The 17,149-nt window shown below is 43.5% G+C and overlaps 12 non-coding genes and 8 pseudogenes across 12 annotated transcripts; all 20 read right to left on the bottom strand.

The window, feature by feature from the left end:
* Positions 1-52: 52 nt before the first annotated feature.
* Positions 53-171, bottom strand: LOC142535505 (5S ribosomal RNA; annotated as a pseudogene).
* A 659-nt stretch (positions 172-830) lies between these two features.
* LOC142535504 (5S ribosomal RNA) lies at positions 831-951 on the bottom strand (annotated as a pseudogene).
* Positions 952-1,611: 660 nt separating this feature from the next.
* Positions 1,612-1,733, bottom strand: LOC142535499 (5S ribosomal RNA; annotated as a pseudogene).
* A 1,039-nt stretch (positions 1,734-2,772) lies between these two features.
* LOC142535509 (5S ribosomal RNA) lies at positions 2,773-2,889 on the bottom strand (annotated as a pseudogene).
* A 676-nt stretch (positions 2,890-3,565) lies between these two features.
* On the bottom strand, positions 3,566-3,685 carry LOC142535503 (5S ribosomal RNA; annotated as a pseudogene).
* A 597-nt stretch (positions 3,686-4,282) lies between these two features.
* LOC142535491 (5S ribosomal RNA) lies at positions 4,283-4,403 on the bottom strand. The gene has a single exon (XR_012817572.1). It is a non-coding gene; the product is annotated as a 5S ribosomal RNA (ribosomal RNA).
* Positions 4,404-5,086: 683 nt separating this feature from the next.
* LOC142535512 (5S ribosomal RNA) lies at positions 5,087-5,205 on the bottom strand. Its single transcript, XR_012817577.1, has one exon. It is a non-coding gene; the product is annotated as a 5S ribosomal RNA (ribosomal RNA).
* A 683-nt stretch (positions 5,206-5,888) lies between these two features.
* LOC142535508 (5S ribosomal RNA) lies at positions 5,889-6,007 on the bottom strand. Its single transcript, XR_012817576.1, has one exon. It is a non-coding gene; the product is annotated as a 5S ribosomal RNA (ribosomal RNA).
* Positions 6,008-6,692: 685 nt separating this feature from the next.
* Positions 6,693-6,811, bottom strand: LOC142535488 (5S ribosomal RNA). The gene has a single exon (XR_012817569.1). It is a non-coding gene; the product is annotated as a 5S ribosomal RNA (ribosomal RNA).
* A 1,083-nt stretch (positions 6,812-7,894) lies between these two features.
* On the bottom strand, positions 7,895-8,018 carry LOC142535501 (5S ribosomal RNA; annotated as a pseudogene).
* A 1,500-nt stretch (positions 8,019-9,518) lies between these two features.
* Positions 9,519-9,642, bottom strand: LOC142535489 (5S ribosomal RNA). Its single transcript, XR_012817570.1, has one exon. It is a non-coding gene; the product is annotated as a 5S ribosomal RNA (ribosomal RNA).
* Positions 9,643-10,324: 682 nt separating this feature from the next.
* On the bottom strand, positions 10,325-10,447 carry LOC142535498 (5S ribosomal RNA; annotated as a pseudogene).
* Positions 10,448-11,130: 683 nt separating this feature from the next.
* LOC142535482 (5S ribosomal RNA) lies at positions 11,131-11,253 on the bottom strand. The gene has a single exon (XR_012817563.1). It is a non-coding gene; the product is annotated as a 5S ribosomal RNA (ribosomal RNA).
* A 684-nt stretch (positions 11,254-11,937) lies between these two features.
* LOC142535480 (5S ribosomal RNA) lies at positions 11,938-12,056 on the bottom strand. Its single transcript, XR_012817562.1, has one exon. It is a non-coding gene; the product is annotated as a 5S ribosomal RNA (ribosomal RNA).
* Positions 12,057-12,740: 684 nt separating this feature from the next.
* Positions 12,741-12,857, bottom strand: LOC142535486 (5S ribosomal RNA). The gene has a single exon (XR_012817567.1). It is a non-coding gene; the product is annotated as a 5S ribosomal RNA (ribosomal RNA).
* A 597-nt stretch (positions 12,858-13,454) lies between these two features.
* Positions 13,455-13,573, bottom strand: LOC142535484 (5S ribosomal RNA). The gene has a single exon (XR_012817565.1). It is a non-coding gene; the product is annotated as a 5S ribosomal RNA (ribosomal RNA).
* A 684-nt stretch (positions 13,574-14,257) lies between these two features.
* Positions 14,258-14,376, bottom strand: LOC142535493 (5S ribosomal RNA). The gene has a single exon (XR_012817574.1). It is a non-coding gene; the product is annotated as a 5S ribosomal RNA (ribosomal RNA).
* A 679-nt stretch (positions 14,377-15,055) lies between these two features.
* LOC142535492 (5S ribosomal RNA) lies at positions 15,056-15,174 on the bottom strand. The gene has a single exon (XR_012817573.1). It is a non-coding gene; the product is annotated as a 5S ribosomal RNA (ribosomal RNA).
* Positions 15,175-15,764: 590 nt separating this feature from the next.
* Positions 15,765-15,885, bottom strand: LOC142535494 (5S ribosomal RNA; annotated as a pseudogene).
* Positions 15,886-16,573: 688 nt separating this feature from the next.
* On the bottom strand, positions 16,574-16,692 carry LOC142535477 (5S ribosomal RNA). Its single transcript, XR_012817559.1, has one exon. It is a non-coding gene; the product is annotated as a 5S ribosomal RNA (ribosomal RNA).
* Positions 16,693-17,149: the final 457 nt, after the last annotated feature.

The raw sequence follows: 17,149 nt of genomic DNA, 5'->3' as shown, positions 1-17,149 counted from the left end.
TGAGCCGAAAATCGTCTGTCAACAAGTAATCAAAAATAGAAAAAACACGAAAAGGGTGAAACACGAGGACTTCCCAGGGGGTCACCCATCCTAGTACTGCGCTTTCGCCCAGCACGCTTAACTTCGAAGTTCTGATGGATCCGGTGCATTAGTGCTGGTATGATCGCACCCGACATTAAGTGGGATGTTTTATTCTTATATCCCGAAGACGTGTGGAGCGGGCGGCGATGGACAACACGTGGCACTGTTTCGTCCAATCAGAAACCATGAAGTTAAGCGTTCTGGCCGATGGCAGAGCTAGGATGGGTGACCTCCCTGGAAGACCTCGTGTCGCGACCGTTTATGTAAATTATGGATAAACTCGAAATAATTGTTTTTAATGAGTTAACCGTCTCCGGGTAATCTGCGTCATACCCTTCTGCACAGAACCGGCCACGACAACAAAATCGATAAAGTTCCCAGAAAATGAAAAAAAATAAGAAGAAGGAATAAAATGTTTAAAGCTATTTATGCTGAGATACGATAAAATAGAACCGGAATCGAATTTCGAACTACCTAGGTGGATTTCTCGAGGAAACGAAAGCTGAAACAGAAGCGTAATCGCAATTAGAGGGTCTTAGAGAAGATTCGGCTAAAATCTCGTCAGCTCATTGCGTAGGAAGAGTCCGTCCGTTTGCCCGTTTACAATCACATTAGCCTACAATTTTGTCCAAATCCGGCAGTGCCCGAGCTACTTTCATTTCACATATTTTATCTGGTCCCGATCGAGATTCAGTGATTGAGCCGAAAATCGTCTGTCAACAAGTAATCAAAATAGAAAAACACGAAAAAAAGTGCAACACGAAGACTTCCCTGGGGGTCACCCCTAGTACTGCGCTCTCCCCGCCCAAGCACGCTTAACTTCGGAGTTCAGATGGAATCCGGTGCATTAGTGCTGGTATGATCGCACACGACATTGAGTGGGATGTTTATTCTTATATCCTCGAGTAAGTGTGGAGCGGCGAACGATGACAACACCGGCACTGCTCTCGCCCAATCATAACCATGAAGTTAAGCGTTCTGGCTCGATGGCAGAGGTAGGATGGGTGACCTCCTGTGAGACCTCGTATGCGACCGTTACGTACGTATAGATAAAACAGTCTAAATATTGTTTTTAATAAGTTAACCGTCTCCGGAGTATCTGCGTCATACCCTTCCGCACAGAACTGGCTGATGACAACAAAATCGATAAATGTTCCTCGAAAATAAAAAAAAATAAGAAGAATGAAATAACGAATTAGCTATATTATTCTTGGGATACGATAAAATGGAACAGAATCGAATTTCGAACTTTCTAAGCGGATTTCTCGAGGAAAAACGAAAGCTAAAAGAAAGGTAAATCGCAATTAAGGGTCTTAGAGAAGGAATTCGGCTAAAATCGTCGCAGCCATTGCGTAGTAATGAGCCTCGTCCGTTTCCCGTTTACAATCAAATTAGCCTACAATTTTGTCCAAATCCGGCAGTGCCGAGCTACGTTGATTTCACATGTCTTATCTGGTCACGATCGAGATTCAGATGATTTTGACCCGAAAATCGTCTGTCACAAAGTAATCAAAAAAAGAAAAACACGAAAAGGTGCAACACGAGGACTTCACAGGGGGTCACCCATCCTAGTATTGCTCTCGCCCAAGCACGCTAACTACTTCGGAATTCTGAATGGGATCCGGTGCATTAGTGCTGGTATGATCGCACCCGACATTGAGTCGGATGTTTATTCTTATCCCCTCGAGACGTGTGGCGGGCGGCGATGGACAACACGCGCACTCTGCTCTCGCCCCCAATCATAACAAGAAGTTAAGCGTTCTGGCGCGATGGCAGAGTAAGGATGGGTACCTCCCTGGGAAAGACCTCGTGTCGCGACCGTTAAGTAAATTATGGATAAAACAGTCGAAATAATTGTTTTTTAATGAGTTAACCGTCTCCGGAGTAATCTGCGTCATACCCTTCCGCACAGAACCGGCTCACGACAACAAAAATCGATAATGTTCCTAGAAAATAAAAAAAAATAAGAAGAAGAAAATAACAATGTAAAGCTATTATTATGCCTGGATACGATAAAATGGAACCGGAATCGAATTTCGAACTTCCTAGGCGGATTTCTCGAGCAAACGAAAGCTAAACAGAAGCGGTAAATCGCAAATTAGAGGGTCTTAGAGAAGAAATTCGGCTAAAATCTCGTCAGCTCATTGCGTAGTAGAGTCTCGTCTGTTTGCCCGTTTACAATCAAATTAGCCTACAATTTTGTCCAAATCCGGCAGTGCCCGAGCTACTTTCATTTCACATGTCTTATCTGGTCCCGATCGAGATTCAGATGATTTGAACCGAAAATCGTCTGTCAACAAGTAATCAAATAGAAAATCACGAAAAGGGCAACACGAGGACTTCCAAGAATGTAAAGCTATTATTATTCCCGGGATACGATAAAATGGATCCAAATCGAATTTCGAACTTCCTAAATGGATTTCTCGAGGAAACGGAACATTAACAGAAGCGGTAAATCGCAAATTAGAGGGTCTTAGAGAAGAAATTTAGCTAAAATCTCGCGAGCACTTTGCGAAGTAATGAGTCTCCTCCGTTTGCCCATTTACATAAAATTAGCCTACAATTTTGTCCAAATCAGGCACTACCCGAGCTACGCTGATTTCACATGTCTTATTTGGTCCCGATCGAATTCAGATGATTTGAGCAGAAAATCGTCCGTCAACAATAATCAAAAATAGAAAAACACGAAATGGGGTACAACACGAGGACTTCCTAGGGGGTCACCCATCCTATACTGCTCTCTCCCAAGCACGCTTAACTTCGGAGTTATGATGGATCCAGTGCAATAGTGCTGGTATGATAGCACCCGACATTGAGTGGGATGTTTATTCTTATATCCCTCGAGTACGTGTGGAGCAGGCGGCGATGGACAACACGCGGCACTGCTCTTGCCCAATCATAACCATGAAGTTAAACGTTCTGGCGCGATGGCAGAGGTAGGATGGGTGACCTCCCTGGGAAGACCTCGTTTCGCGACCGTTTACGTAAATTATGGATAAAACAGTTGAAATAATTGTTTTTAATGAGTTAACATCTCCGGAGTAATCTGCGCCTACCCTGCCACACAGAACCGGCTAACGACAACAAAAATCGATAAATGTTCCCACAAAATAGAAAAAAATTAGAAAAAGAAATAGCGAATGTAAAGCTATTATATGCTTGGGATACGATAAAATGGAACCGGAATCGAATTCGAACTACTAAGCGGATTTCCAAGGAAACGGAAGCTTAAAAGAAGCGGTATAATCGCAAATAGAGGGTCTTAGAGAAGGAATTCGGCTAAATCTCGTCAGCTCATTGCGTAGTAAAGTGTCTCGGTTGTTTGCCCGTTTACTATCAAATTAGCCTACAATTTTTGTCTAAATCCGGCAGTGCCCGAGCTACTGTGATTTCTCATGTATTATCAGGTCACGATCCAGATTCAGATGATTTGAGCCGAAAATCGTCTGTCAACAAGTAATCAAAAGTAGAAAACACGAAAAATGGGTTGCAACACGAGAACTTCCCAGGGGTCACCCATCCTAGTACTGCTCCTTCTCCCAAGCATGCTTAACTTCGGAGTTCTGATGGGATCCGGTGCATTAGTGCTGTTATGATTGCATTCCGACATTGTGTGGGATGTTTATTCTTATATCCCTCGAGTACGTGTGAGCGGGTGGCGATAGACAACACGCGGCCACTGCTCTCGCCCAATCAGAACCATGAAGTTAAGCGTTTTGTTTTTAATTTGTTATCCGTCTCGGGAGTAATCTGCGTCATAACCCTTCCGCACAGAACCGGCTCACGACAACAAAAATCACTAAATGTTCCCAGAAAAATAGAAAAAAAAAATAAGAAGAAGAAAATAGCGAATTGTAAAGCTATTATTATGCCTGGGGATACGATAAAATGGAACTTGAATCGAATTTCGAACTTCCTAAACATTTTTTCTCGAGGAAACGGAAGCTTAACAGAAGCGAAAAAATCGCAAATTAGAGGGTCTTAGATAAGGAATTCGGCTAAAATCTCACCAGATCATTGAGAAGTAACGAGTCTCGTTCGTTTGCCCGTTTACAATCAAATTAGCCTACAATTTTGTCCAAATCCGGCAGTGCCCGAGCTACGTTGATTTCAAATGTTTTATCTGGTCCCGATCGAGATTCAGATGATTGGAGCCAAAATCGTCTGTCAACAAGTAATCAAAAATAGAAAAACACGAAAAGGTGTACAACACGAGGACATCCCAGGGGGTCACCCATCCTAGTACTGCGCTTTCGCCCAAGCACGCTTAACTTCGGAGTTCTGATGGGATCCGGTGCATTGGTGCTGGTATGATCGCACCCGACCTTGATTGGATGTATATTTTAATATCCCTCGTGTACGTGTGGAGCGGGCGGCGATGGACAACACGCGGCACTGCTGTCGCCCAATCATAACCATGACGTTAAGCGTTCTGGCGCGATGGCAGAGCAAGGATGGGTGACCTCCCTGGAAAGTCCTCGTGTCGCGACTATTTGGTTAAATTATGGCAAAACAGTCGAAATAATTGTTTTCAATGAGTTAACCGTCTCCGGAGTAATCTGCGTCATACCCTTCCGCACAGAACCGGCTCACGACATCAAAAATCGCAAAATGTTCCCAAAACATAGAAAAAAAATAAGAAGAAGAAAATAGCGAATGTAAAGCTATTATTATGCCTGGGATACGATAAAATGAACCGGAATCGAATTTCGAACTTGCTAAGCGGATTTCTCGAGGAAATGGAGCTTAACAGAAACGGAAAATCGCAAATTAGAGGGTCTTAGAGAAGGAATTCGGCTAAAATCTCGTCAGCTCATTGCGGAGTAATGAGTCTCGTTCGTTTGCCCTGTTACAATAAAATTAACCTACAATTTTGTCCAAATCCGGCAGTGCCCGAGCTACGTTGATTTCACATGTCTTATTTGTTCCCGATCGAGATTCAGAATATTTGAGCCGAAAATCGTCTGTCAACAAGTAATCAATCAAAAATAGAAAAACACAAAAATGGGTGCAACACGAGGACTTTCCAGGGGGTCATCCATCCTAGTACTTCTCTCGCCCAAGCACGCTTAACTTCGGAGTTCTGATGGGATCCGGTGCATTAGTGCTGGTATTATCGCACCCGACATTGAGTGGGATGTTTATTCTTATATCCTCGAGTACGTGTGGAGCGGGCGACGATGGACAACACGCGGCACTGCTCTCGCACAATCATAACCATGAAGTTAAGCGTTCTAGCGCGATGGTAGAGCTAGGATGGGCGACCTCCCTGGGAAGACTTCGTGTCGCGATCGTTTACGTAAATTATGGATAAAACAGTTGAAATAATTGTTTTTAATGAGTTAACCTTCTCCGGAGTAATCTGCGTCATACCCTTTCGCACAAAACCGCCTCACGACAACAAAAATCGCAAAATATTCCCAGAAAATAGAAAAAAAAATAAGAAGAAGGTAATAGCGAATGTAAAGCTATTATTATGCCTGAGATACGATAAAATGGAACCGGAATCGAATTTCTAACTTCTAAAGCCGATTTCTCGAGGAAATGGAAGCTTAACAGAAGCGGTAAATCGTAAATTAGAGGGTCTTAGAGAAGGAATTTAGCTAAAATATCGCCAGCTCTTTGCGGAGTAATAATTCTCGTCCGTTTGCCCGTTTACACTCAAATTAGCCTATAATTTTGTCCAAATCTAGCAGTGCCCGAGCTACGTTGATTTCACATGTCTTATCTGGTCCCGATCGAGATTCAGATGATTTGAACCAAAAATCGTCTGTCAACAAGTAATAAAAAATAGAAAAACATGAAAAGGGGTGCAACACGAAGACTTCCCAAAGGGTCACCCATCCTAGTATTGCTCTCGCCCAAGCACGCTTAACTTCGGAGTTCTGATGGGATCCGGTGCATTAGTGCTGGTATGATCGCACCCAGACATTGAGTGATATGTTTATTCTTATATCCCTCGAGTACGTGTGGAGCGGGCGGCGATGGACAACACGCGGCACTGCTCTCGCCCAATCATAACCATGAAGTTAAGCGTTCTGGCGCGATGGCAGAGCTAGGATGGGTGACCTCCCTGGGAAGTCCTCGTGTCGCGACCGTTTACGTAAATTATGGCAAAAACAGTCGAAATAATTGTTTTAAATGAGTTAACAGTCTCCGGAGTAATCTGCGTCATACCCTTCCGCACAGAACCGGCTCACGACAACAAAAATCGCTAAATGTTCCCAGAAAATAAGAAAAAAAATAAGAAGAAGGAAAATAGCGAATGTAAAGCTATTATTATGCCTGGGATATGATAAAATGGAACCGGAATCGAATTTCGAACTTCCTAAGCGGATTTTTCGAGGAAACGAAAGCTTAACAGAAGCGGTAAATCGCAAATTAGAGGGTCTTAGAGAAGGAATTCGGCTAAATCTCGTCAGCTCATTGCATAGTAATGAGTCTCGTCCGTTTGCCCGTTTACAATCAAATTAGCCTACAATTTTGTCCAAATCCGGCAGTGCCCGAGCTACTTTCATTTCACATGTCTTATCCGGTCCCGATCGAGATTATGATGATTTGAGCCGAAAATCGTCTGTCAACAAGTAATGAAAAATAGAAAAACACGAAAAAGGGTGCAACACGAGGACTTCCCAGGGGGTCACCCTCCCTACTACTGCTCTCGCGCAAGCACGCTTAACTTCAGAGTTCTGATGGGATCCGGTGCATTAGTGCTGGCATGATCACACCCGACATTGAGTGGGATGTTTCTTCTTATATCCCTCGAGTACGTGTGGAGCGAGCGGCGATGGACAACACGCGGCACTGCTCTCGCCCAATCATAACCATGAAGTTAAGCGTTCTGGCGCGATGGCAGAGCTAGGATAGGTGTCCTCTCTAGGAAGACCTCGTGGTGCGACTGTTTACGTAAATTATGGATAAAACAGTCGAAATAATTGTTTTTAATGAGTTATCCGTCTCTGGAGTAATCTGCGTCATACACTTCCGCACAGAACCGGCTCACGACAACAAAAATCGATAAATATACCCAGAAAATAGAAAAAAAAATAAGAAGAAGGGAATAGCGAATGTAAAGCAATTATTATGTCTGGGATACGATAAAATGGAATGGGAATCGAATTTCGAACTTCCTAAATGGATTTCTCGAGGAAACGAAAGCTTAACAGAAGCGGAAAATCGAAAATTAGAGGGTCTTAGAGAAGGAATTCGGCTAAAATCTCACCAGCTCATTGCGGAGTAACGAGTCTCGTTTTTTTGCCCGTTTACAATCAAATTAGCCTACAATTTTGTCCAAATCCGGCAGTGCCCGAGCTATGTTGATTTCAGTCGAAATAATTGTTTTTAATGAGTTAACCGTCTCCGGGGTAATCTGCGTCATACCCTTTCGCACAGAACCGGCTCACGACAACAAAAATCGATAATGGTTCCCAGAAAATAGAAAAAAAATAAGAAGAAGAAAATAACGAATGTAAAGCTATTATTATGCCTGGGATACGATAAAATGGAACCGGAATCGAATTTCGAGCTTCCTAAGGGGATTTCTCGAGGAAACGAAAGCTTAACAGAAGCGGTAAATCGCAAATCCGAGGGTCTTAGAGAAGGAATTCGGCTAAAATCTCGTCAGCTCATTGCGTAGTAATGAATCTCGTCCGTTTCCCCGTTTACAATCAAATTAGCCTACAATTTTGTCCAAATCCGGCAGTGCCTGAGCTACTTTCATTTCACATGTCTTATCTGGTCCCGATCGAGATTCAGATGATTTGAGCCGAAAATCGTCTGTCAACAAGTAATCAAAAATAGAAAAACACGAAAAGGGGTGCAACACGAGGACTGGGAATCCCAGGGGGTCACCCATCCTAGTACTGCTCTCGCACAACCACGCTTAACTTCGGAGTTTTGATGGGATGCGGTGCATTAGTGCTGTTATGATCGCACCCGACATTGAGTGGGATGTTTATTCTTATATCCCTCGATTACGTGTGGAGCGGGAGGCGATGGACAACACGCGGCACTGCTCTCGCCCAATCATAACCATGAAGTTAAGCGTTCTGGCGCGATGGCAGAGCAAGGATGGGTGACCACCTTGGGAAGACCTCGTGTCGCGACCGTTTACGTAAATTATGGATAAAACAGTCGAAATAATTGTTTTTAATGAGTTAACTGTCTCCGGAGTAATCTGCGTCATACCCTTCTGCACAGAACCGGCTCACGACAACAAAATTCAATAAATGTTCCCAGAAAATAGAAAAAAAAATAAGAAGAAGGAAATAAAGAATGCAAAGCTGTTATTATGCCTGAGATACGACAAAATGGAACCGAAATCGAATTTCGAACTTCCTAAGCGGATTTCTCGAGGAAACGAAAGCTTAGCAAAAGCGGTAAATGGCAAATTAGAGGGTCTTAGAGAAGGATTTCGTCTAAAATCTCGTCAGCTCATTGCGTAGTAATGAGTCTCGTCCGTTTGCCCGTTTACAATCAAATTAACCTACAATTTTGTCCAAATCCGGCAGTGCCCGAGCTACTTTCATTTCACATGTCTTATCTGGTCCCGATCGAGATTCAGATGATTTGAGCCGAAAATCGTCTGTCAACAAGTAATCAAAAATAGAAAAACACTAAAAAATGTGCAACCACGAGGACTTCCCAGGGGGTCACCCACCTAGTACGCTTAACTTCGGAGTTCTGATGGGATCCGGTGCATTAGAGCTAGTATGATCGCACCCGACATTGAGTGGGATGTTTATTTTTATATCCCTCGAGTATGTGTGGAGCGGGCGGCGATGGACAACTTGCGGCACTGCTCTCGCCCAATCATAACAATGAAGTTAAGCGTTCTAGCGCGATGGTAGAGCTAGGATGGGTGACCTCCCTGAGAGGACCTCGTGTCGCGACCGTTTACGTAAATTATGAATAATACAGTCGAAATAATATGTAAATTATGTATAAAACAGTCGAAATAATTGTTTTTAATGAGTTAACCGTCTCCGGAGTAATCTGCGTCATACCCTTTCCGCACAGAACCGGCTCACGACAACAAAAATCGCTAAATGTTCCCAGAAAATAAGAAGAAAATAAGAAGAAGGAATTAGCGAATGTAAAGCTATTATTATGCCTGGGATATGATAAAATATAACCGGAATCAAATTTCGAACTTCCTAAGCGGATTTATCGAGGAAACGAAAGCTTAACAGAAGCAGTAAATCGCAAATTAGAGGGTCTTAGAGAAGGAATTCGGCTAAAATCTCGTCAGCTCATTGCACAGAATGAGTCTCGTCCGTTTGCCCGTTTACAATCAAATTAGCCTACAATTTTGTCCAAATCCGGCAGTGCCCGAGCTACTTTCATTTCACATGTCCTATCTAGTCTCGATCGAGATTCAGATGATTTGAGCCGAAAATCGTCTGTCAACAAGTAATCAAAAATAGAAAAACACGAAAGAGGTGCAACACGAGGACTTCCCTAGGGGGTCAGTCACACATCCTAGTACTGCTCTCGCCCAAGCACGCTTAACTTCGGAGTTCTGATGGGATCCGGTGCATTAGTGCTGGTATGATCGCACCCGACATTGAGTGGGAAGTTTATTCTTATATCCCTCGAAGACGTGTGGAGCGGGCGGCGATGGACAACACGCGGCACTGCTCTCGCCCAATCATAACCATGAAGTTAAGCGTTCTGACGCGATGGCAGAGTTAGGATGGGTGACCTCCCTGGGAAGACCTCGTGTCACGACCGTTTACGTAAATTATGATTAAAACAGTCGAAATAATTGTTTTTAATGAGTTAACCATCTCCGGAGTAATCTGCGTCATACCCTTCCGCACAGAACCGGCTCACGACAACAAAAATCGATTAATGTTCCCATAAAATAGAAAAAAATTAGAAGAAGGAAATAACAAATGTGAAGCTATTATTATGCCTGGGATACGATAAAATGGAACCGGAATCGAATTTCGAACTTCCTAAGCGGATTTCTCGAGGAAACGAAAGCTTAACAGAAGCGGTAAATCGCAAATTAGAGGGTCTTAGAGAAGGAATTCGGCTAAAATCTCGTCAGCTCATTGCGTAGTAATGAGTCTCGTCCGTTTGCCCGTTTACAATCAAATTAGCCTACAATTTTGTCCAAATCCGGCAGTGCCCGAGCTACTTTCATTTCACACGTCTTATCTAGTCCCGATCGAGATTCAGATGATTTGAGCCGAAAATCGTCTGTCAACAAGTAATCAAAAATAGAAAAACACGAAAAGGGGTGCAACACGAGGACTGGGAATCCCAGGGGTCACCCATCCTAGTACTGCTCTCGCACAAGCACGCTTAACTTCGGAGTTCTGATGGGATGCGGTGCATTAGTGCTGGTATGATCGCACCCGACATTGAGTGGGATGTTTATTCTTATATCCCTCGAGTACGTGTGGGGCGGGCGGCGATGGACAACACGTGGCACTGCTCTCGCCCAATCATAACCATGAAGTTAAGCGTTCTGGCGCGATGGCGGAGCTAGGATGAGTGATCTCCCTGGGAAGACCTCGTGTCGCGACCGTTTACGGAAATTATGGATAAAACAGTCGAAATAATTGTTTTTAATGAGTTAACCGTCTCCGGAGTAATCTGCGTCATACCCTTCCGCACAGAACCGGCTCAGGACAACAAAAATCGATAAATGTTCCCAGAAAACAAAAAAAAAATAAGAAGAAGGAAATAACGAATGTAAAGCTATTATTATGCCTGGGATACGATAAAATGGAACAGGAATCGAATTTCGAACTTCCTAAGCGGATTTCTCGAGGAAACGAAAGCTTAACAGAAGCTGTAAATCGCAAATTAAAGGGTCTTAGAGAAGGAATTCGGCTAAAATCTCGTCAGCTCATTGCGTAGTAATAAGTCTCGTCCGTTTGCCCGTATACAATCAAATTAGCCTACAATTTTGTCCAAATCCGGCAGTGCCCGAGCTACTTTCATTTCACATGTCTTATCTGGTCCCGATCGAGATTCAGATGATTTGAGCCGAAAATCGTCTGTCAACAAGTAATCAAAAATAGAAAAACACGAAAAGAGGTGCAACACGAGGACTTCCCAGGGGGTCGGTCACACATCCTAGTACTGCTCTCGCCCAAGCACGCTTAACTTCGGAGTTCTGATGGGATCCGGTGCATTAGTGCTGGTATGATCGCACCCGACATTGAGTGGGATGTTTATTCTTATATCCCTCGAGTACGTGTGGAGCGGGCGGCGATGGACAACACGCGGCACTGCTCTCGCCCAATCATAACCATGAAGTTAAGCGTTCTAGCGCGATGGCAGAGCTAGGATGGGTGACCTCCCTTGGAAGACCTCGTGTCGCGACCGGTTACGTAAATTATGGATAAAACAGTCGAAATAATTGTTTTTAATGTGTTAACCGTCTCTGGAGTAATCTGTGTCATACCCTTCTGCACAGAACCGGCTAACGACAACAAAAATCGATAAATATTCCCAGAAAATATAAAAAAAAATAAGAAGAAGGAAATAACGAATTTAAAGCTATTATTATGCCTGGGATACGATAAAATGGAACCGAAATCGAATTTCAAACTTCCTAAGCGGATTTCATGACGAAACGAAAGCTTAACAGAAGCGTTAAATCGCAAATTAGAGGGTCTTAGAGAAGGAATTCGGCTAAAATCTCGTCAGCTCATTGCGTAATAATGAGTCTCGTCCGCTTGCCCGTTTACAATCAAATTAGCCTACAATTTTGTCCAAATCCGGCATTGCCCGAGCTACTTTCATTTCACATGTCTTATCTGGTCCCGATCGAGATTCTGATGATTTGAGCCGAAAATCGTCTGTCAACAAGTAATCAAAAATATAAAAACACGAAAAGGGTTGCAACACGAAAACTTTCCATGGGGTCACCCATCCTAGTACTGTTCTCGCCCAAGCACGCTTAACTTCGGAGTTCTGATGGGATCCGGTGCATTAGTGCCTGTATGATCGCACCCGACATTGAGTGGGATGTTTTTTCTTATATCCCTCGAGTACGTGTGGAGCGGGCGGCGATGGACAACACGCGGCACTGCTCTCGCCCAATCATAACCATGAAGTTAAGCGTTCTGGCGCGATGGCAGAGGTAGGATGGGTGACCTCCCTGGGAAGACCTCGTGTCGCGACCGTTTACGTAAATTATGGACAAAACAGTCGAAATAATTGTTTTTAATGAGTTAACCGTCTCCGGAGTAATCTGCGTCATACCCCTCCGCACAGAACTGGCTAACGACAACAAAAATCGATAAATGTTCCCAGAAAATAGAAAAAAAAATAAGAAGAAAGAAATAACGAATGTAAAGCTATTATTATGTCTGGGATACGATAAAATGGAACCGGAATCGAATTTAGACTTCCTAAGCGGATTTCTCGAGAAAACGAAAGCTTAACAGAAGCGGTAAATCGCAAATTAGAGGGTCTTAGAGAAGAAATTCGGCTAAAATTCTCGTCATCTCATTGCGTAGTAATGAGTCTCGTCCGTTTGCCCGTTTACAATCAAATTAGCCTACAATTTTGTCCAAATCCGGCAGTGCCCGAGCTACTTTCATTTCACATGTGTTATCTGGTCCCGATCGAGATTGAGATGATTTTAGCCGAAAATCGTCTGTCTACAAGTAATAAAAAATAGAAAAACACGAAAAGGGGTGCAACACGAGGAGTTCCCAGGGGGTCACCCATCCTAGTACTGCTCTCGCCCAAGCATGCTTGACTTCGGAGTTCAGATTGGATCCGGTGCTAGTGCTGGTATGATCGCACCCAACATTGAGTGGGATGTTTTTTCTTATATCCCTCGAGTACGTGTGGAGCGGGCGCCGATGGACAACACGCGGCACTGCTCTCGCCCAATCATAACCATGAAGTTATGCGTTCTGGCGCGATGGCAGAGCTAGGATGGGTGACCTCCCTGTGAAGACCTCGTGTCGCGACCGTTTACGTAAATTATGGATAAAACAGTCGAAATAATTGTTTTTAATTAGTTAACCGTCTTCGGAGTTATCTGCGTCATACCCTTCTGCACAGAACCGGCTCAGGACAACAAAAATCGATAAATGTTCCCAGAAAATAGAAAAAAAAATAAGAAGAAGGAAATAACGAATGTACAGCTATTATTATGTCTGAGATACGATAAAATGGAACCCAAATCGAATTTCGAACTTCCTAAGCAGATTTCTCCAGGATAATGAGTCTCGTTCGTTTGCCTGTGTACAATCAAATTAGGCTACAATTTTGTCCAAATCCGGCAGTGCCCGAGCTAGGTTGATTTCACATGTCTTATCTGGTCCCGATCGAGATTCAGATGATTTGAGCCGAAAATCGTCTGTCAACCAATAATCAAAAATAGAAAAACACGAAAAGGGGTGCAACACAAGGACTTCCCAGGGGGTCACTCATCCTAGTACTGCTCTCGCCCAAGCACAAATAACTTCGGAGTTCTGATGGGATCCGGTGCATTAGTGCTGGTATTATCGCACCCGACATTGAGTGGGATGTTTATTCTTATATCCCTCGAGTACGTGTGGAGCGGGCGGCGATGGACAACACGCGGCAATGCTCTCGCCCAATCATAACCATGAAGTTAAGCGTTCTGGCGCGATGGCAGAGGTAGGATGGGTGACCTCCCTGGGAAGACCTCGTGTCGCGACCGTTTACGTAAATTATGGATAAAACAGTGGAAATAATTGTTTTTAATTAGTTAACCGTCTCCGGAGTAATCTGCGTCATACCCTTCTGCACAGAACCGGCTCAGGACAACAAAAATCGATAAATGTTCCTAGAAAATAGAAAAAAAAATAAGAAGAAGGAAATAACGAATGTAAAGCTATTATTATGCATGGGATACGATAAAATGGATCCGGAATCGAATTTCGAACTTCCTAAATGGATTTCTCGAGGAAACGGAACATTAACAGAAGCGGTAAATCGCAAATTAGAGGGTCTTTGAGAAGAAATTTAGCTAAAATCTCGCGAGCACTTTGCGAAGTAATGAGTCTCGTCCGTTTGCCCGTTTACAATAAAATTAGCCTACAATTTTGTCCAAATCAGGCACTACCCGAGCTACGCTGATTTCACATGTCTTATTTGGTCCCGATCGATATTCAGATGATTTGAGCAGAATATCGTCCGTCAACAAGTAATCAAAAATAAAAAAACACGAAATGGGGTACAACACGAGGACTTCCTAGGTGGTCACCCATCCTAGTACTGCTCTCTCCCAAGCACGCTTAACTTCGGAGTTATGATGGGATCCAGTGCAATAGTGCTGGTATGATAGCACCCGACATTGAGTGGGATGTTTATTCTTATATCCCTCGAGTACGTGTGGAGCAGGCGGCGATGGACAACACGCGGCACTGCTCTCGCCCAATCATAACCATGAAGTTAAGCGTTCTGGCGCGATGGCAGAGGTAGGATGGGTGACCTCCCTGGGAAGACCTCGTTTCGCGACCGTTTACGTAAATTATGGATAAAACAGTCGAAATAATTGTTTTTAATGAGTTAACAGTCTCCGGAGTAATCTGCGTCATACCCTTCCACACAGAACCGGCTAACGACAACAAAAATCGATAAATGTTCCCACAAAATAGAAAAAAATTAGAAGAAGAAATAGCGAATGTAAAGCTATTATTATGCTTGGGATACGATAAAATGGAACTGGAATCGAATTTAGAACTTACTAAGCGGATTTCCAAGGAAACGGAAGCTTAAAAGAAGCGGTAAATCGCAAATTAGAGGGTCTTAGAGAAGGAATTCGGCTAAAATCTCGTCAGCTCATTGCGTAGTAAAGTGTCTCGGTCGTTTGCCCGTTTACTATCAAATTAGCCTACAATTTTGTCCAAATCCGGCAGTGCCCGAGCTACGTTGATTTCTCATGTCTTATCAGGTCACGATCCAGATTCAGATGATTTGAGCCGAAAATCGTCTGTCAACAAGTAATCAAAAGTAGAAAACACGAAAATGGGTGCAACACGAGAACTTCCCAGGGGGTCACCCATCCTAGTTCTCCTCTCTCCCAAGCATGCTTAACTTCGGAGTTCTGATGGGATCCGGTGCATTAGTGCTGTTATGATTGCACCCGACATTGTGTGAGATGTTTATTCTTATATCCCTCGAGTACGTGTGTAGCGGGCGGCGATAGACAACACGCGGCACTGCTCTCGCCCAATCAGAACCATGAAGTTAAGCGTTTTGTTTTTAATTAGTTATCCGTCTCGGGAGTAATCTGCGTCATACCCTTCCGCACAGAACCGGCTCACGACAACAAAAATCACTAAATGTTCCCAGAAAATAGAAAAAAAAATAAGAAGAAGAAAATAGCGAATGTAAAGCTATTATTATGCCTGGGATACGATAAAATGGAACTTGAATCGAATTTCGAACTTCCTAAACATTTTTTCTCGAGGAAACGGAAGCTTAACAGAAGCGAAAAATCGCAAATTAGAGGGTCTTAGATAAGGAATTCGGCTAAAATCTCACCAGATCATTGAGAAGTAACGAGTCTCGTTCGTTTGCCCGTTTACAATCAAATTAGCCTACAATTTTGTCCAAATCCGGCAGTGCCCGAGCTACGTTGATTTCAAATGTTTATCTGGTCCCGATAGAGATTCAGATGATTGGAGCCGAAATTCGTCTGTCAACAAGTAATCAAAAATAGAAAAACACGAAAAGGTGTACAACACGAGGACATCCCAGGGGGTCACCCATCCTAGTACTGCGCTTTCGCCCAAGCACGCTTAACTTCGGAGTTCTGATGGGATCCGCTGCATTGGTGCTGGTATGATCGCACCCGACCTTGAGTTGGATGTATATTTTAATATCCCTTGTGTACGTGTGGAGCGGGCGGCGATGGACAACACGCGGCACTGCTCTCGCCCAATCATAACCATGACGTTAAGCGTTCTGGCGCGATGGCAGAGCAAGGATGGGTGACCTCCCTGGGAAGTCCTCGTGTCGCGACTATTTGCTTAAATTATGGCAAAAACAGTCGAAATAATTGTTTTTAATGAGTTAACCGTCTCCGGAGTAATATGCGTCATACCCTTCCGCACAGAACCGGCTCACGACATCAAAAATCGCAAAATGTTCCAAGAACATAGAAAAAAAAATAAGAAGAAGAAAATAGCGAATGTAAAGCTATTATTATGTCTGGGATACGATAAAATGGAACCGGAATCGAATTTCAAACTTGCTAAGCGGATTTCTCGAGAAAATGGAAGCTTAACAGAAACGGAAAATCGCAAATTAGAGGGTCTTAGAGAAGGAATTCGGCTAAAATCTCGTCAGCTCATTGCGGAGTAATGAGTCTCGTTCGTTTGCCCTGTTAAAATAAAATTAACCTACAATTTTGTCCAAATCCGGCAGTGCCCGAGCTACGTTGATTTCACATGTCTTATTTGTTCTCGATCGAGATTCAGAATATTTGAGCCGAAAATCGTCTGTCAACAAGTAATCAATCAAAAATAGAAAAACACAAAAATGGGTGCATCACGAGGACTTTCCAGGGGGTCATCCATCCTAGTACTTCTCTCGCCCAAGCACGCTTAACTTCGGAGTTCTGATGGGATCCGGTGCATTAGTGCTGGTATTATCGCACCCGACATTGAGTGGGATATTTATTCTTATATCCTCGAGTACGTGTGGAGCGGGCGACGATGGACAACACGCGGCACTGCTCTCGCCCAATCATAACCATGAAGTTAAGCGTTCTAGCGCGATGGTAGAGCTAGGATGGGCGACCTCCCTGGGAAGACTTCGTGTCGCGATCGTTTACGTAAATTATGGATAAACCAGTTGAAATAATTTTTTTTAATGAGTTAACCTTCTCCGGAGTAATCTGCGTCATACCCTTTCGTACAAAACCGCCTCACGACAACAAAAATCGCAAAATATTCCCAGAAAATAGAAAAAAAAATAAGAAGAAGGTAATAGCGAATGTAAAGCTATTATTATGCCTGAGATACGATAAAATGGAACCGGAATCGAATTTCTAACTTCCAAAGCCGATTTCTCGAGGAAATGGAAGCTTAACAGAAGCGGTAAATCGTAAATTAGA

This window comes from Primulina tabacum, unplaced genomic scaffold, assembly GCF_025594145.1.
Source record: "Primulina tabacum isolate GXHZ01 unplaced genomic scaffold, ASM2559414v2 Contig1052, whole genome shotgun sequence".
Lineage (NCBI taxonomy): Eukaryota > Viridiplantae > Streptophyta > Magnoliopsida > Lamiales > Gesneriaceae > Primulina > Primulina tabacum.
Note: the sequence above shows the minus strand (reverse complement) of the source record. Positions and strands in the feature narration are given on the sequence as shown.